Source organism: Protopterus annectens, chromosome 4.part1, assembly GCF_019279795.1.
Source record: "Protopterus annectens isolate FY-2018-M chromosome 4.part1, PAN1.0, whole genome shotgun sequence".
Taxonomy (NCBI): Eukaryota; Metazoa; Chordata; order Ceratodontiformes; family Protopteridae; genus Protopterus; species Protopterus annectens.
In genome coordinates, this window is record NC_056734.1 from 450,530,207 (window position 1) to 450,543,444 (window position 13,238).

A 13,238-nucleotide genomic window follows, 5' to 3' on the forward strand; every position below is an offset into this window, starting at 1 on the left:
ACAAGTCATGTCCAGGAGAAGAACCCCTACCTAACTAATTTATTACACTACAGCACTATGCAGTTATAGTACACTCCATGGTGATTACTAAAGTACTACTTCCCCAAAGGTGTATATCACATTGGCTGACATCAGCAGGATTGCCAAAGTAAGGCATTTGACATGTACTGCATGTGAGCAGCCTAAAATGCATTGCTCCCTACACAAACAGTGGGACACACGCAAAACATCCACAACCAACATGTGTGAGTATTGAACTCCTAAAAGACATCTACAACACACTACAGCATGGAGCTGTTATAGGACACATCACAGGGATTACTGGAGGACCCCTTCCCCAAACGTGTATAACACATTGGCTGACATCAATGGTTTGCCAAAGTACAGCATTTGAAATGTACTGAGTGTGAGTAGCCTCTAATGCATAGCTCCCTACACAGACATTGAAACACACACAAAACATCCATAACTGCCATGGATGGGTATAAAACTCTACAAGAGTTTTGAATCACACTACAGAAGTACACAGTTATGGCACACGGTATGGAGATTACTGGGCTACAATCTTCCCAGAGGTGTATTTCGGGGTGGATGACATCTGCAGCCTTACCAAGGCAGAGCATTTAAATTGTAGGGGGTGTGCCTACCCTAAAAGGCATTGCTTTCTACACACAGTGAGTCAAACAGACATACACAGAGTTGCCATGTCTGGGAATAGTACTCCTACCTAACTAGTTTATCACATTACAGCTGTACGCAATTATAGGAGGCACTATGGAGATTACTGGGCTATAGCTTCCCAGAGGTGAATTTCTAGGTGGATAACATCAGCAGCCTTGCCAAAGTTGAATATATGACGTGTAGGCAGTGTGAGTACCCTTAAAAGCCTTGCTTTCTTCACAGACAGACACACACACACACACACACACACACACACACACACACACTTGGCATGTCTGGGAATAGAACACCTACCTAACCAGTTTATCATACTATAGCAGTTACAGGACATGCTACGGTGATTACTGAGCTACAACTTCCCAGAGGTGTATTTCTAGGTGGATGACATCAGCAGCCTTGCCAAAGTTGAGTATATGACTTGTAGGCAGTGTGAGTACCCTAAAAAGCATTGCTCTCTACATAAACAGAGTCAGACAGACACGCACACACACTTAGCATGTCTGGGAATAGAATACCTACTTAACTACTTTATCACACTACAGCAGTACACATTTACAGGACGCACTATGGAGATTACTGGGCTACAACTTTCCCAGAGGTGTATTTCTAGGTGGATGACATCAACAGCCTTCCCACGTTTGAGCATTTAAATTTTTGGGAGTGTGACTACCCTAAAAAGCATTGTTCTCTACACAGACAGACATGCACATAAACACACATTTGCCAAGTCTGGGATTCAAACTCATACCTAACTAGTTTATCACACTACAGCAGTGTGCATTTATGGGATGCACCACAAAGATTACTAGGCCACAGTTCTCCCAAAGGTGTATTTCACATGGGATGACCTCAGCAGGCTTGTCATAGTAGGCCTATGGGGAGGGCAGTGTGTGTGAATGGGCCATTACCCATTCATCTAGGGGTTAACAAGTCACATGTAGGCAGACACAGGGTCATATTTCACAGGTACGTGTATGCAGTTTCTAGATGACTACTTCCTTATACAGTCATGTTGCACAGCTGGCATGTGCACCACATAGTCTGTAATGCTGACAGATACTGGTGGCTAGTATCTGCAGTGAGTGACATCTGCACCTCATGTGTTTGGGGCCCTTCGGCTGTGTGCTGGGTGGGACAGGCCTGGATGGCTCCTTGTCACAGTCACCCTCTTCCACATATCTATGTCTGTCTACGTTTGGCTTATTATAGTGTGTTGTCCTTACATATATGTCTGTATTCCTATCCACTGTGTGTGCAAGGCATGAGTGGTGCATACTGACAAGTGTATGCACTAACAATTGCAACTGCCAGATATGTCTGGTCCACTGGTGTTTGCAGACATGGCCTTCATGTGTTTAAGTGTGTGAGCATGCCCAGTTTGACCTTTCAGTATGTTGTTGACTTACATTGCCTTAATTTCTCTAAGAGTATGAGCATACCCAATATGGCCATCTGTATTGCATGTGTGGGTGAAGTCAAGGTAGTTTGTACTGCAGTGCTGAGGTTTGTATTGTACACCGACAAGTAGCATGCTGCCTTTGCAGGGTATCCATCGATCATTTGGCATTGACTGTTACTACATTTCTGCATAGTGGGGGGGGCACACCTGACTATTTCTACATTTCTACACAGGATTGGGGGGCACACTTGACTGTTACTATATGTCTATGTAGGATGGGGGGGCACACCTGACACTTGTACACATTTGCTAGGACTGTACTGGTATGTCGGGTACTCCATTTCAGTCTGTAATCTTACCTATCTTGCTGGCTAGAGGCATAAGAGTGTACTACAGATCTTAGCTTATAATTACCTACATGTTAGTGTCTGACTTCCTAGCCTTCACAACTGACATCCCACTGCCTGGCTTGCTGTAGTCAGCCTGTGTAGGCCTGGGGGGTTACCCATAGGCCTCATTCAGAGGTCATAGCACAGCATTTGTTTGTGCTTGTCTACACCTGTCCTGCTGGCTGTGACTGTTGTTGGGTATGTGACCCCCACCTACTGGCATGTGTGAATCACTTACCTTGTGGGTGTCCCAGTATTGAGGGTGGTGCTGCAGGACTCCTATGTCAGATGCACATAGTACACTCCCTACACATGGTTAGATACAGGTAGTGTAATGTTTGGCATCCCTTTTACTGTATGTGAGAGTCACAGAGAGGTGTTATTCTCTGGGTCCCTCCCGTGTCAGTGTATGCGCTATGCATTGCCTCTTTGCCAAGGCCAGGGCATACTGGGCATGCCTCCTTCTGCCTACTGGGGCAGGCTCATGTTGTTCCTCCTCCGAGTCACTCTGTGCCCATGCAGGCCTTGGCAATGGTGGGGGGCTGTGTGGCGGAGGAGTGAGTTATGTTAGGAGTGGGTGTACTTACTTTACCTGGGTGGAGGATGGAGTTTATTGAGGACCAGAATTGTTTGGGGTTATGTTGAGGAGGAGGTAAGGGCAGACTGATAGTACTGGATTTTGTCCTGTTTTATAAGCTTTTTGGTTCTATTGTGAAGTTCTAGGAATTTTTGCCTAGTAGAGGTTTTTTTGGTTTTGTGCCAGTTGTCCCAGGCTTTATCCCTGTTTTTCATTTCAGACTTAGTGTTTTTTTGTAGCCATGGGGATGCTTGGGCTCCAGTTCAGGAATGTCTTATGGGGGCATGGTAATTAAGGAGGCTTAGGAATGTTTTATTAAAGTAGTCAACTGCGTCATCTAGTTTGAGGTATTTTAGAGGTTGCCAGTTACAGTCTTTTAGGGATGAAAAAATTGTATACAGAAAGCCAGCGAAACACACCAAACAGTCCACGGAATCCTTGCACCAGCAACAAAAACAAAATAGCCGTCGTCTTAACGCAATTTTATTATTATCCACAAGCGCTTTTCGCCACTGAATATATCGTGGCTTCATCAGAGAAAAAAATTATTTACAACTGACACAGTTGCACACACTTGTTTAAAAACAGTTCAAAAAGGAAGTGATGTAACAGACCTTAAAAACATTTTAACTACTAATTCTATTTACCCTTTAAATTACTTTGCATTTATATGAGCAATAAATAAATATATGTAAAAAGTAAACCATTAGTAACACTCTTCAACAAATAAAATTTCAAAAAACAAATTAAAAAAAAAATAATATTAAGTGCTCTAGTAACAATAGAATTATATTAGGTAGGTTCAAACTAATACCTACACTTAAACGGCAACTACATATATAACAATATATTGTTGTATCTGATCAGAACTAATTGAAAAGCCTACTCTATCAAATACCAGGTGTAACTTGGAAAGTGTATGGCAAAGAGTAAGTGGCACCTTAAGTCATTAAAAATATTAAAAATATTAAAAATATTAATTCTAACTTAATAACTAAATGCCTCACATATAATACGTAATGCACAATAGTAATCCTCAGATAAAATATGTTAATAAGGGATGAATTACTAGATATATTATTAATACCCCTTACTTTAAAGTGCATATTCTTAAACAAGCACAACATCGTGCATAAACAGAACCAACTACCTCAAATAGCTCCTCATTTTCAACACTGCAGATATGTTGCAGTTTTCATTAAGACCCGGATGCTGAAAGGCATCCGTTCTCAATTGCCACTCCAACTCTCGGGTTTCCAGCAGTAATGGTATAGGTCCCCCGCGAATATTGGTTTGTACTTGATCAATGGCCATAAATGAAAAACTGTGGCCAGGATAACTAACAATATGCTTTGCTAATGCATTGACATCCTTCCTCTTTTTGATAGCGTACATATGCTCGTAGATACGATCACGTATCCTACGGTCGGTCTTTCCTATATAAAAGGAAGGGCAACACTCACAAAAAGCCACATAAATAATGGATCTACTCTCACAGTTCAATGGAAATTGAATTGTGTACTTCTTATCCCTTATATTGTAGGTTTGACCTGATCTAACTTTATGGCACCAATTGCAAAAACCACAGGGGTACATACCAGTACATTTATTAAAACCTTTACTTGAAAAATCTCTTTGTAAAAGTTCTTTAAGGTTACTGTTCCTTTTAAAAACAAAATTGGGAACCAAACCTAATTTCTCTGTAAGACCTGGGTTACTCAATATGAAATGCCAATTCTTCCGTATTGTTGAAACTATAGCCCTAGAATTCAGACTGTAAGTAGTAACATAACTTAATGAAAAGTCACGACCATTATCAATACTGGAATTGGCCACTGGTAAGTTAAAATTACAGATAGATAAAGGTGACATCTCCAAAATAGGAGGGTCTGAAACTAGTTGACCATGGGATAGAATGGGTTTATAAAAGCCATTCGTCCTCTTTGCATCAACCTCACGCACTAACTCGTCCACAAGGTGTTTTGGGTAACCTCTGTTAAGGAACATATTGCTCAGCAGGTCACACTCGTTACGGAAATCAACCAAGGTACTGCACATTCTCCCCGCCCTAACCAATTGGCCCTTTACAATAGACCTTTTTTGTTTAAAAGGATGGTGGCTAGAGAAATGGAGGAAAGAATTGCAGTACGTTGGTTTTCTATATACCCTTGAAATGAAAATGCTCCTGCTAACATCCTTCAATAGTTTCACATCCAAATAGTCTATATCAGATAACGAAAACTTGTACGTAAATTTCAAAAACTCAGTAGTATTATTCAATGAGTCAACAAAATAACTGGCTTCGATACTACTACCTCGAAAGAGGATAAAAATATCATCGAGAAATCTCGTATAATATTGTACAAAACGCATCAGGTCTGGTGAAGAAAAAAGAAAATGCTTTTCCCAATACCCCATAAAGAAGTTAGCCACGGATGCTCCACAAGGGGAGCCCATGGCAACCCCATGTTTCTGCAAGAAGAATTTTTTATCAAAAATGAAATAATTGGATGACAAAACAATATCCAAAATCTCAGTAACGAGGTCAACTTCAATTTTTGGGGCTCCAAAATCTATAAGTAAAAGAGCTAACCACTCCAAAGCTTCCTGGTGTGGAATGGAAGTATACAAATCCACCACATCGACAGTGAGAAAATTATCCTCCCCGTCGAATGGCAGTCCATTAATACTTTCCAAGAAAGACCAAGAGTCTTTACATACACCAGGAAGAAATTTTAAATATTTGGACAGAATTTTGTCTACCAACTTGGCACTTGGATACGTCACAGAAGACCTTCCGTCCACAAGGGCCCTCATTGGTGGATTATTGATGTCCTTGTGGACCTTAGGTATGCCAAACATTACAGGAATTTTTGGCAAAGTGATATCTATATAATTATAGGTATCAAGATCGATCTTACCTTCCAAAAATAGGTCACGAAAGAGACCTCTCATCCTATTATAAGCACCATGTATTTCATTAATAGATGCTTCGGAGTAAGCAGGTGACCCCAAAACGGATAACATTTTCTCTATATAAGTTGGGTTATCGAGAATAACTAGACCCCCCTCCCTTGTCAGGTTTAATTAACCTGACAGGGGAGTGACAAAGTTCGTCCAAAAGCAAAGCCTGTTCTTTAGTAGTGTTATATCCAGTAAGCTCTATTTTACTCTGCCCTTCCTTAAAAAGATGCCTAAAATCAACCTCACATACATTCTCAAACAATTGGAGAGAAGGATGGAGAGGCGGATTAAATACACTAGGCAACCTTAGGATGGACTGGGATGGTAACACTTCATTATTAAAGAATAACTTAAGGTTGAGCTTCCGAACAAAACATTTTAACTCAATAATCTCTTTTGATATATCTCCAAATCTGCTCGGTACAAAGGTGTAACCATAAGCAAGAAGTTCAACCAATTCTTCACTTAATGGAAACTCTGTGAAGTTATAAATCTTAAAGTCCCCCTTTTGGTTTAAAATTATTGTTGGAGCAACTTGAGTTTGAGAAGAACTAAATGTGCTTACTTCACCGTCATTACCAACTTCAGTAGGACTTAGAGTAATCAATTCCGATTCCTCCTCTTGTTGGTATATTGTCGGTAATTGCGTTGGCCTAAAAAATTGTTACTATCATTATCTTTTTTCTGTTGAGTGTTTTTGTAGCCTGAATTATTATTCTTAAGCCCCTTAATTCTATTACTACGTCTGGGCCCTATCTCTTCATTGTCAAGAATTTCCTCATCTAAGTTGGTATCATCCATCACCAAATTCTCGATGAGATCAGGTTGGTCCTGATTGTCCCTAGTAGTGGGCTTCCTAAAATCTGGATGTTGAAGTCTAGGATATGCACTGTTTTCCTGGTAGGCTAGTCTATCCCTAACCAGTTTTTTATTTTTATTTGATTTTAATTTAACAAGTAGTGCATCAATACTCGATAAGGTATGGTCATAGTCGTACCTATACCTAGAAAAATTCAGGTCTGCTTTTGAGGTTGATGCAAAGAGGACGAATGGCTTTTATAAACCCATTCTATCCCATGGTCAACTAGTTTCAGACCCTCCTGTTTTGGAGATGTCACCTTTATCTATCTGTAATTTTAACTTACCAGTGGCCAATTCCAGTATTGATAATGGCCGTGACTTTTCATTAAGTTATGTTACTACTTACAGTCTGAATTCTAGGGCTATAGTTTCAACAATACAGAAGAATTGGCATTTCATATTGAGTAGCCCAGGTCTTACAGAGAAATTAGGTTTGGCTCCCAATTTTGTTTTTAAAAGGAACAGTAACCTTAAAGAACTTTTACAAAGAGATTTTCCAAGTAAAGGTTTTAATAAACGTACTGGTATGTACCCCTGTGGTTTTTGCAATTGGTGCCATAAAGTTAGATCAGGTCAAACCTACAATATAAGGGATAAGAAGTACACAATTCAATTTCCATTGAACTGTGAGAGTAGATCCATTATTTATGTGGCTTTTTGTGAGTGTTGCCCTTCCTTTTATATAGGAAAGACCGACCGTAGGATACGTGATCATATCTACGAGCATATGTACGCTATCAAAAAGAGGAAGGATGTCAATGCATTAGCAAAGCATATTGTTAGTTATCCTGGCCACAAGGTATTGTGGTCTGTAGTCTATGTAGAGGGTGTATAAAGAAAGTTGTTGACCTGATGGGAGAGAAGTAGAGTAGGGGTGGGATATGAGTGGTGGTGTGTGTAGTGGTACAGTGGTAGTGGTTGAGTGTGGGAATGGTGGAGGTTTGGTAAGATGTGATGTATGCAAGGAGTGTGCATGCAGTGAGCATAGGTATGGTGTCTTTATACATATTAGCTGAGTAGGAGGGATAGTAGTTCATTTATGGCCATTGATCAAGTACAAACCAATATTCGCGGGGGACCTATACCATTACTGCTGGAAACCCGAGAGTTGGAGTGGCAATTGAGAACGGATGCCTTTCGGCATCCGGGTCTTAATGAAAACTGCAATATATTTGCAGTGTTGAAAATGAGGAGCTATTTGAGTTAGTTGGTTCTGTTTATGCACGATGTTGTGCTTGTTTAAGAATATGCACTTTAAAGTAAGGGGTATTAATAATATATCTAGTAATTCATCCCTTATTAACATATTTTATCTGAGGATTACTATTGTGCATTACGTATTATATGTGAGGCATTTAGTTATTAAGTTAGAATTAATATTTTTAATATTTTTAATATTTTTAATGACTTAAGGTGCCACTTACTCTTTGCCATACATATACTTTCCAGGTTACACCTGGTATTTGATAGAGTAGGCTTTTCAATTAGTTCTGATCAGATACAACAATATATTGTTATATATGTAGTTGCCGTTTAAGTGTAGGTATTAGTTTGAACCTACCTAATATAATTCTATTGTTACTAGAGCACTTAATATTATTTTTTTTTAATTTGTTTTTTGAAATTTTATTTGTTGAAGAGTGTTACTAATGGTTTACTTTTTACATATATTTATTTATTGCTCATATAAATGCAAAGTAATTTAAAGGGTAAATAGCATTAGTAGTTAAAATGTTTTTAAGGTCTGTTACATCACTTCCTTTTCAAACTGTTTTTAAACAAGTGTGTGCAACTGTGTCAGTTGTAAATAATTTTTTTCTCTGAAGAAGCCACGATATATTCAGTGGCGAAAACGCTTGTGGATAATAATAAAATTGCGTTAAGACGACGGCTATTTTGTTTTGGTTGCTGGTGCAAGGATTCCGTGGAATGTTTGGTGCCTTTTAGTTATGAGCTGAATGAGAGAGGGTTGAAGTTAGTTTTTTGCATATTTGACAGTACATGATGGGTTTCACTTTATATAGGTGTGTTCTGAGTAGGAAAGTTAGGGAATGATCACTGAGGCTGTCAGATAGGCAGCTCTCTATATATGACTGGGGGCTCTTATTGACTAGTATCCAATCAAGGGTAGTGTGCTTGTTGGAGCTTTTATTTATCCTAGTAGGTGACTGGACTAGTTGGGTGAAGCCATGAAGGTTTACATGATGGGTTGGGTGGTTGCTAGAACAGGATTTCCAGTCAGTGTTGAAGTCTCTTAGAATTAAATTTCTTGGGGTAGATGGTGGGTAGTCCAGCTGAGGAAGTTTTCTAGTGGAGGGATGTTTTGGCCAGTTGGGAAGTAGCAACCTATTATGTTTCGGGTTTTATTTTGGTTTATTTTAAGGTTGGTATATATTATTTCTTCCTTACCTATTTGGGGAGCGACTAACTTTAAGATCTGGATGTCTAGATGCTGTTTAAATATTATAGCTATACCACCGCCTTTTTTGTTTAGTCGGTCTATTCTTAGTATACTGTAACCGGTAGGGAGGATTTGTTCATTAGTAATGTGTGGATTTAACCATGTTTCTGTAATGATCACTACATCAGGGGAGTAGGATTCTATGGTGGCATGGAGTGCATGCCACCTTGTTGCATATACTTCTAATATTAGGCTTATCAGAAGGAGGTTGGTTGGCTTTCTATTGACTGTGATTTGGGAGAAGATGTGGTTTGTAGTCTGATTATGTGGGGAGGGATTGGAGATTGAGGAGCCAGGACTGGGATGTATATCTCCACTGAGTGCTAGGTTAGATATGTATGAGATTATTAGTTTTATCAATTTCTGGATATGCTTGTTTATAAGGGAAAATTTTTGATTGTGTTCTGTGGGTAATAGGTATGGTGGTAGGGTTGTTATGTTAAGTTGTGGGGTTGATTTTAGTTTAGGTATTGTGGTCTGTAGTCTATGTAGAGGGTGTATATTGAAAGTTGTTGACCTGATGGGAGAGAAGTAGAGTAGGGGTGGGATATGAGTGGTGGTGTGTGTAGTGGTACAGTGGTAGTGGTTGAGTGTGGGAATGGTGGAGGTTTGGTAAGATGTGATGTATGCAAGGAGTGTGCATGCAGTGAGCATAGGTATGGTGTGTTTGTACATATTAGCTGAGTAGGAGGGATAGTAGTTAGAAGCTGTAGGAGGTAGTATAGGTGTAGTGATGTTATAGGTTGTTTGAAAGGTGGGAGTGGTTACTATTAGTAATAAAGGTAGGACCACTGGGGGCGGGTGGAAATTGGGGGCAGGGAGGGGAGCGAAGCAGGCAATAGATGAAAGAAGACTATCAGTAGGTTTAGGAGCCAATTTAAAGGGAAAAAACTAGTAAAATACAATCATAATATATAGTAGGATTGTAGGTAATTAAAAGCTAAGATCTGTAGTACACTGGTATGCCTCTAGCCAGCATGATAGGTAAGACTACAGACTGAAATGGAGTACCCGACATACCAGTACAGTCCTAGCAAATGTGTACAAGTGACAGGTGTGCCCCCATCCTACGTAGAAATATAGTAACAGTCAGGTGTGCCCCAATCTTGTGTAGAAATGTAGAAATAGTCAGGTGCCCCCCCCCATCCTACGTAGAAATATAGTAACAGTCAGGTGTGCCCCCAATCCTGTGTAGAAACATAGAAATAGTCAGGTGTGCCCCCCATCCTACATAGAAATATAGTAACAGGTGTGCCCCCCCAATCCTGTGTAGAAATAGTCAGGTGTGTGTGCCCCCTCATCCTACAAAGAAATATGGAAACAGTCAGGTGTGCCCCCAATCCTGTGTAGAAATGTAGAAATAGTCAGGTGTGCCCCCCCCATCCTACGCAGAAATATAGTAACAGTCAGGTGAGTCCCCCAATCCTGTGTAGAAATGTAGAAATAATCAGGTGTGCCCCCCCATCCTACGTAGAAATATAGTAACAGTCAGGTGTGTCCCCCAATCCTGTGTAGAAATGTAGAAATAATCAGGTGTGCCCCCCCATCCTATGTAGAAATATAGTAACAGTCAGGTGTGCCCCCCCACAATCCTGTGTAGAAATGTAGAATAGTCTGGTGTGCAAATGTAGTAACAGTCCATGCCAAATGATCGACGGATATCCTGTAGAGACAGCATGCTACCTGTAGGTGTACAACACAAATGTCAGCACTGCAGTACAAACTACCTGGACCCAATCCACACATTCAATACAGACGGCCATACTGGGCATGCCCACACACAGAGTAATGAAGGCAATGTCAGTCAACAACATACAGAAAGGTCATACTGGGCATGCTCATACACTTAAACACATGAAGGCCATGTCTGCAAACACCAGTGGACCAGACATATCTGGCAGCCGCAGATGTTAGTGCAGACACTCCTCAGTATGCACCACACATGCTTTGCACACACAGTGGATAGGAATGCAGGCATATATGTAAGGACAATCCACTATAATAAGCCAAAGGTAGACATACATAGATGTATGGAAGAAGGTGACTGTGACAAGTAGCCATCCAGGGCTCTCCCACCCAGCACACAGACAAAGGGCCACAACCACACAAGGGACTGATGTCACACACTGCAGATACTAGCCACCAGTATCTGTCAGCATTACAGAGTATGTGGTGCACGTACCAGCTGTGCAACATGACTGCTAAAGGAATTAGTCATCTAGCAGCTGTATATATGTACCTATGGAATATGTCCAAGGTTGTGTAAGCATGTGGCATGTCAACCCCTAGATGAATGGGTTATGGCCCATGCACACACTGCCCTCCTCATAGCCCCAGTATGACAAGCCTGCTGAGGTCATGTACTGTGAAATACACCTTTGGGAGAGTTGTATCCTGATAATCTCTGTGGTGTGTCCCATAACTGCGTACTGCTGTAGTATGATAAACTAGTTAGGTAGGAGTTATAACCCCAGCCTTAGCAACTGTGTGTGTATGCATGTCTGTCTGATTAAGCAATGCTTTTTAGGGTGGTCACACTCCCTACAATTGCAATGCTGTACTTTGGTAAGGCTGCTGATGTCATCCACCTAGAAATACATCCCTGGAAAAGTTGTATCCCAATAATCTCTGTGGTGTGTCCCATAACTGTGTACTGATGAAGTGCAATAAAATCATTAGGCAGGAGTTCAATTCCCAAACATGGCAACAATGTGTGCGTTTGTCTGTGTAGAGAGCAATGCTTTTTAAGATAGTCACACCCCCTACAATTTAAATGAACTACTTTAGCAAAGCTGCTGATGTCATCCACCTAGAAATACACCTCTGGGAAAGATGTAGCCCAATAATCTCCATAGTGCATCCTGTAACTGTGTACTGCTGTAGTGTGATAAATTAGATAGATGGTTGTTCTACTCCCTGATATGGCAAGTGTGTGTGTCTGTCTGACCCTGTCTGTGTAGAAAGCAATGCTTGTAGGGTAGTCACAGTCCATACAATTTGCATGCTCTGCTTTGGCAAAGCTGCTCATGTCATCCACCTAGAATTACACCTCTGGGAAGGGTGTAGCCCAGTTATCTCTGTAACATGTCCTGTAACTGCATGCTGCTGTAGTGTGATAAATTAGGTAGGTAGCTGTTCTACTCCCAGACATGGCAAGTGTGTGTGCGTCTATCTCACCCTGTCTGTATAGAGAGTAATGATTTTAGTGTGGTCACATTCCCTACAATTGAAATGCTCTACTTTCGTAAGGCTGCTGATGTCATCCACCTAGAAATACAGCCCTGAAAAAGCTGTATCCCAGTAATCTCTGTGGCGCACTCTGTAACTGCATGCTGCTGTAGTGTAATAAAATAGGTAGGAGTTCAATTCCCAGTTGTGTGTGTGTCTGTCTGTGTAGAGAGCAATACTGTTTAGGGTAGTCACACTCCCTACAATTCAAATGCTCATCTTTGGCAAGGCTGCTGGTGTCATTCACCTTGAAATACACCTCTGGGAAGCTGTAGCCCAGTAATCTCCGTAGCATGTCCTGTAACTGCATACTACCGTAGTGTGATATAAACCTCTGCTAGGAGTTCTATATCCACACATGTCAGTTTTTTTGTGTTCCACTGTCTGTGTGGGGAGCAATGCATTTTAGACTAGTCACACTCAGTACATATCCAATGGCCTACTGTGGCAGTCCTGCTGATGTCATCCAATGTGAAATACACCTTTGGGGAAGGAGGCCTCCAGTAATCCCTGTGGTGCGTCCTATAACAGCTCCATGCTGTAGTGTGATATATATCTCGATTAGGGGTTATCTACCCCCGCATGTCGGTTGTGGATGTTTAGTCTGTGTTCCACTGTCTATGTGGGGAGCAATGCATTTTAGACTAGTCACACTCAGTACATATCCAATGGCCTACT